This window comes from Canis lupus, chromosome 14 (assembly GCF_048164855.1).
Source record: "Canis lupus baileyi chromosome 14, mCanLup2.hap1, whole genome shotgun sequence".
Lineage (NCBI taxonomy): Eukaryota > Metazoa > Chordata > Mammalia > Carnivora > Canidae > Canis > Canis lupus.
In genome coordinates, this window is record NC_132851.1 from 48,919,406 (window position 1) to 48,926,756 (window position 7,351).

A 7,351-nucleotide genomic window follows, 5' to 3' on the forward strand; every position below is an offset into this window, starting at 1 on the left:
AAGGCAGGGCAGGATAGATGTCATAGGACTCACTAATTTGAATAATTCCAACAGTCTTGGGGCTTAGGGGTTGTCTCTGGTTGTTTGGGTTGCTTTACAATGGGGGAAATTGACATGGTGTGTGTGAGTTGGATAAAGGAGGGACCGGGGGTATGGACTTGGGACTGGTTGGAGGGTTTGTAATGTGATTTTTGTGAAATTTGGATTGCAGGGAAAATATAGATGACTTTGGTCATTAGTTTGTGATTAATGGATGCCAAATAGATGAATACAGTCTAAGAACATATAGTTACAACCTATAAGGAGCCTGACACCAGATGCAAAGCTCTTTCCATGTAAACAATTTAAAGTCCTCATCAAATTCTCCCTCTTGGAGGACTGAGTGGGAAAAATTAGAGAGGGAGACCAATCATGAGAGACTCCTAACTATGGGAAACAAAGTGTTACAGAAGGGGAGGTGGGCAAGGGAATGGGGTAACTGGGTGACGTGCACTGAGGAGGGCCCTTGATGGGATGAGCACTGGGTGTTAAGCTATGTGTTGGCAAATCAAACTTAAATAAAAACAAATGTAAAAAAAAAAATCTCTCTCTTGCAATTTCTACACCCCCTTCTCTTCTCCAAACCTCCTATGTTTGTAGCATCAGGTACTGGTGCCACCAGTGCTTGTTTGCTTTAGTTAAAAGCTAAGCCATCTGCTAAGTTCTTCATTTCTACTCCTACTTATCTCTTCAGTGTGTCCTCTTCTCTTTTTTTTGTCTACTACCGTTTCCTTGGGTCAGACTCTCTTGGCTTTGCTTTCTCCTAATCCATCATTCTCCCCTATACCCATGTCCAACCCAGCTTCACCTTGTTTCCAGAATGAGCATTGGTAAATGACAAATTTGATGACATCACATCCTTGCTGACATACTGCATGCCTCCCTATCTCCTTCAAATTTCTCAGCAGAATAGAGTCTTTCATGGTTTGACCCTTGGCTATCTGCTAGCTCTCTGCCCTACAAAAGGATGATATTGTTGTGTGCATCTTTTTACCTAAGCCACAGTCATAGGGTTGGTACACAGTAGGAGCTTCTTAAATGTTTGGAGAATGAAGAGATAGAGCAAAAGAGCTGGAGAGCTAGAGATGAAGATGAGGAGAGAGATTCTTAACAGAACTGGTTCTCTTACAGAATTGAGTTTCACTGGTCTGTAGGAAATAGACTCACTTCTAGTTTTATTTTGGTTACTGTTAAGTTTTTCTTGCAAGATCTTTAAGATTCCTGTGCCCAGGACAAGGATCCTAAGGCCTTCAAGGTCAAGAGTTGGGCAAGAGGCCTGGAACACAGGCACTGAACTGTAGATTGTTTCAAGTACCACAAGGGGTTGCTAGAGAGCAATGGAAGCTCTAAAGAAACCTAAATTTCCCCTTTTGGCCACATCCTCATTTCCTTAGTCTTGGTAGGAAGTGAGATTTTTTTTTTTTCCATTTAGGATTATATTTATTTAGCGGATATGACTCTGTCTGGATTACCCATATTTATCTGCTTGTAATACCAGTTTTCTTTATTTCAATCCATCCAAGTGCTTCATCTGTCTTCTCTGCTATTTAGAGGGACTGCTAAGATGCTTTCCTGTTCCTCAACTTCTTGAATGCCATCTAAATCAATGCAGCGTTCAGAGGAAAGGAATAAGGTGGGCCCATGTATCCACCAGGGAACCAATTAGTGCATCAAACATCTTTGTGTCGATTTCTAAAGGAAGCCTCTTATGGGTGAACAAATGGGAAAAAGTGCCATTGCTTCTAGGCTGACCCGGCCTGATCCCAGGGCAGTCTTTAGGATTTAAATTCTAGCTGGATTTCAGCCCTCACTCACTCCTTTGGCCAGGGAACCTGGGGACAGAATTCTAGAAGACTTGAAAAACCAAAGGGAACTGAAAATAGCATGAGCTTTAAATATATATTTAAAACAATTCTTTTCCAGAAATTTTGTGAGGGTACTTGGTACAGAATGAGTGTGCATCCTGTGCAGCTGAGACATTGCACTTTCTAAATTGCCTGAAATATTCTAAACTTCGCAATTATTCAATTATAGTTGTTAGATCTTAATCACAATGAGTACTATTTTTGTATTTCTTTTCAGTATGCAGAATTAACATTCCCGTGTGATTCCAAGATGCTCAATTGCTAATAGACTCCCAAGGGGAGGTATTTGCGATGATCTACTTTGGCTCTTGCACTGCCAGTTCAAGGCGTTGCAAGAAATGTGGAAAATTTCCCTGATGACATACGAAAGATCATTTTGTTCCTTCATGCACCAGCCTAACCTGCTTTATTCTTTCCGGTGCATTCCTACCTGGTCTTGAATTCACTGTCTTGTCTGATTATCACATGCAAGATCTACCAGTTAGATTACATTTGACTGCATAAACCACAAAATCTGAGTATCCGTAGCTTATACAATATAGAGGTTCATTTTTTTATTTCATATCAAAGAAGCCTGGAAATCACGTAGGCTGGCGTGGTAGCTCCATAGTCGTCAGAGACCCAGGAACTATTTTTTCTGTCCATCTCTCCACCCTTTATGTGTGTGGCTTCTATCTTCAAGATTACCTCATGGTCTAAGATGGCCGCTGGAGCCCCGGCCATCAGGCCCACGTTCCAGGGAGAAAATAAAGGAAGGTAGAAGAGCAAAAGGACACATTGCCTTCTTGCTGAGTCAGCCCCCTTTGGAGGGCTTTTTAAGAAGTCTCATTCAGCAGCTTCCATTTGTATCCCATTAGCCATCCCTACTGCAAAAAATACTGGGAAATACAGTTTTCTAGTTGGGCACACGGAGTCTTTTGACAATGCTGGAGTTTGTTATTAAGGCCGAAGGGAGAGCCGACGTGGAGCAGGGAACTAGCTGCCTCTACTACACATGAGAATTCAATTCTCTGATGCCCAGAAGTAGATAGAGATTAGAAAATAAAACGCAAGAGGAATCGCCACATAGAGAATTGCCACACTGTCTTAATACACTCACTGAATGCCTATCCATCCCGTGGCTGTTAGGTGGAGTCTCTTGGCCTCTCTTACCTTGAACTCATGTGCCTCTATTTACCATCAATATGTTCTCTATTTCCGGTGAGAACTCTTGGGCTCCAGACTCACATAGCCAATTACTGACTTGTTAGCTCTTCACGGAGGACACACAAGATCCTCAAATTCAAGAAGTGCCTCAAAGAGCCCAGAGACCTGCTCCTCTTCTAGAGTCCTTGCACCAGCTGCTCAAGCCCCAGAGCTGGAAGTTCCCTTGGACATCTTCTCCTGGCTCCTTATCCTCGCCAAGTTCTGCTTCCTGAGTCACTAGCGAATCTTCCTGCTACTCTACCTATAGGATCACCACCATGGTCAGCCCCATATCACCTCTCATCTGCTCAGCCATGGCTGCCTCTTATCTAGTCTAGCCTTGCCAACTCTTCCCTTCCGCCAATCCATGCTCTCCACCCAGCAGCCAGACAGATGATTTTTTTTTTAAAAAAACACAAACCCCATTATGTCACTCCACAGCTTCTTACCAATCAATGCTTTCTTCTTGCCCTTAGGGAGAAGTCCAACTCAATAACAAGGACTAAAAGCCACTGAGTGATCTGGCCCCTGCCCACATCACTTGGTATCACACTCTCCTTTGCTCTGGTTCTCACGATGGTCTTGCTAATGAGCTAGGTTCTTCCCCTTCTCAGACCTTGGCATACTCAGTTCCCACCAGCCTGGAATGCTCTTTCCTTGGAGGCCTACCTCGTTGTTTGGTGCATTTCCATGCATTCTTTGAGGTATCGGATCCACACATCCCTAAACCATGCTAGATTACTGTTGACTCCCGTAGCTCACTGTACCTGTCCTTCAAATTTATCCACTTTCTAATCACTTGCTCAGCTGTAAGTTCCTCGAAGGCAGATCTCTCCTCTGTCTTGTTCCTTTCTGTATCTCTGGCACAGCTCTTAGCACCTATTTATTCGATGACACAATCCTTCATTCATTTACTCATTAACTCAAAAGCCTTTGTTGGGATCCCTGTCCTCATTAGCAGTGCGGGGGTGAGAGAGGACATAAATAGGAACGTTTTTGTCATCTCAACTCTACACGTCCTCTGCATCGGCACCCTAGCCTTACATTGGACCAACAGATACAAACCCAGTATGAAATGAGTTCAGTTGAAACCTCTTTTAACCCCTTGGTTACCTTAATACTATCTTCTTAGTGTTTCTGATTTGAAAAAACTAATACAGGAATTTGCTGCCGGTGCTGGGCTGCTCCCTCCACCATTTTCCTGCCCACTTTCCTACCCTCAGACTCTGTCATCTTAGACTTGTTCTGCTCTTATTGCAAACTGTGTAGCATGAGGCTCCATATACTAAGCTAAACATGTCCCCTGTTCACCATCCAGTAGGGTCCTGAATTGGGCACCATGGATAAGTGAGGTTGTGGCCTTTATAATCTTGCAGCCTGTGATGGCCCCAGGATGGTGAACGAGAGGGGCTTAGAGATGGCAAGGAAGCTGGAAGGGGGCCCTGGGTCCTTTTTAAATAAAGAAATAAAAATAGAAGTTTCGAAAAGGTGCTTTTATTCAAACGCATATAACATTGAAGGAATATATGCCCAATGAAAGAATAAGGAGACCGAGGAGGGCTTGGGGGTATCTGACGGAGATTTTATGGGGTGGTTAACTACCCATCAACTCTCCTCCCCTGGCCATCCTCTGACATCAGCCATTGCTTACAACTTACTGACATCCTCAAGAGTTTTTGAGTCTTTGCTGACAGGCAAACACTGTTGTGTCTTGAGTCAGCCCGTGAGCGACCATGAAGTTCCTGGCTGAAATCTGGAGACTCCATTCATGTGCCTAAATCTTTGGACCCTCAGATTTATTGTTAGCAAACCTCCACCTCTTTTACCCACAAGGTAAGGATTTTATGAAAAAGTTGTAGGCAGGGAGGCTGTGGGGATCCCCTCCAGACCCTCAGATTGAGACCCAAACTTCTTACCTGAGTAGGTGAGTAATCCCTAGCAAGAAGACCTTTGGAGAATTCATTACTTCCTGTCCAAAGCAGTAAGTTGGCCACAAGGGGGAAGCATCATACAGAGATAGTGTTCTGACTGGACCTGCTCTTTGTTCTGGCTTCGCTATTGTCATCCACAAAGGGAAGGCAGGTGAGGCCCGCTGCCAGGGGCTGTTGCTCAGCTGTGACCGCGTCCTCCTGTGGTCTTGAACACAGCCATGCAGCCAGTAGACACTCAATGAATAGTAATTGACATGGATGAATATTCAGGATTTTAATTTATTAATGAGATTAAGCAAATCACCGACACAAAGCAGGGATGGCAAATTCTTAGATTCCAAAGATTCGTCATATACTGAAAACTGGGAATCAGAAAATCTGGCTTTATTGCTGGCCTGCAAGGTACTCCCTCTCCTGTGCTTTTAGGCAAGTCTCCTGGTCTTACCTTTCACATGTTCCCTGTAGGTCTCTTTCTGTCTAGGTTACAGGGCTGTGTGAGGATGAGGGGAGAGAATATGGGTGAAAATGCTTAGGAAAATGGTAAAGCAGAACTAGAAATTTACAGCACTACAAATTAGGTGAGCAAAGAAAACATAGCTTGTTATTCCTTTATACTGATTCCATCTTTCAGAGGTGGGTAGTGTGTGTGTGTGTGTGTGTGTGTGTGTGTGGTGTGGTGTGGTGTGTGTCTCAATTTGGTGCAGCTTAGTTTAAAAATCTTAGCTCAATTTAATTATTGAAACTGTCACCTCTTCAGACTAGGGTGCTGACACCTTCATTCAACAGGACTTCCTCAGTTTTAAAACGCAAAATTCTATGCCCAAGAATCCCCCCCACCAGTCCCTTTGGGACCATTGCTTAGGCTTTTCAGTTTCCCCTGTTCCTCTCTCTTCTCCAAGAAGGCACTGGTGTAACTGGGAAAGTTGTGGTTCACCTGACTTGCATCAGTGAAGGGGAGTCCAGGTCTTTGGATCCCTGTGAAATTCTCTGGATCCTGTATGCCCATCTTGGGGGTAGCCTTGGAGAATGAACAAGGAGGACTGGGTAGGTTTGGGCTGTTTGGTTGGGATCTTGCTCTGGGGCCCACTGCTGGAGTCTCTGTCTCTTGTTAGAGGCCTTTGATCTCCTACTTCATCCTCTTAGCTGTGCCATCAGGCCACATCACCACCCCTCAGTGGCCTTGCAGAATGTCTCTTTAGGCTTGTCTCTTTAGAATTCTGAGTCATCTGCACACCACAGGGAGGACTTGGGGGAACCAGAAGTGCTAACTTGGGCTCATTTGATTATCCACCTCTACCATGATGTCCATCATTGCCCTTGTCATATTAGGAATGGCAGCATCAGCTGTAGGCTCTTTCCAGAGGCTTAAAACCCACCCCCAGGATGTGAGGGAAAGGGTGCATTAGCCTCGATGTTTTCTGTCTCATTCATATCTGGGTGTTTGTGACTGCCTGTGGTAAGGAGAATGCTAAGATGTCCCCAGATTCCCAGTTCTTGGTGTGCTCACATCTTTCCCTAGTATTCAGTAAACACTAGTCTAGATGCTGCTATGAAAGGATTTTGCAGATTAGTTGATCTTAAGAGACGGAGCCCCTCTCTTGGGCTAGACCCAATCACATGAACCCTTTAATCATGTCTGGAGGTCAGAGACAAGGAATCAGAGGCATTGGAAGTGTGAGACGGCCTATGGAGGATGACACCTGGCAAGGAGCTGAGGGCCACCCCTGGGTGATAGATAGCAAGACATGGACCCAGTCATACAGTTATGAGAATGGGAATTCTGCTAACAACTGGAATTAGCTTGGAAGCAGATCTTTCTTCAGTTGACCCTCCCAGTGGAAATACAGCTAACCTTGAGTTTTGCCCTGAGGGATCCTGTGTTGATGACCTGGCTAAGATATGCTGGACTTCTGGCCCATGGAAAATGTGGGGAAATAAATTTGTGTTGTTGTAAGCCACTAGTTTTGTGCTAATTTGTTACATTGGATGGAAAACCAAGACAATGTTCCTCTTAGGGTTAGGGCCCCAAGATGGGAAGGAGAAGCACCCTTGTATCTTCCTTCCTTCTCAACCATTTTATCCCTTTTCCTCCTCTATGGTTCTTCTGATTGGAAAGGGCAGGCTTTCCTCCACTACAACAGCCAGCTCTGTAGCTTACTGTATGTGGAAAGGACCAATGATCCCAAACCTTTAGACAGGAAATGGCTCTTGCTATGGATATTTGAAAACAATCTGGAATCAAAGACAGCCAAGGATGAATCTGGTGGTTCACCATTCCCCAAATATTATCCTTGTTATATGCTCCAGAGTTGTAGATGTTATATATGACTA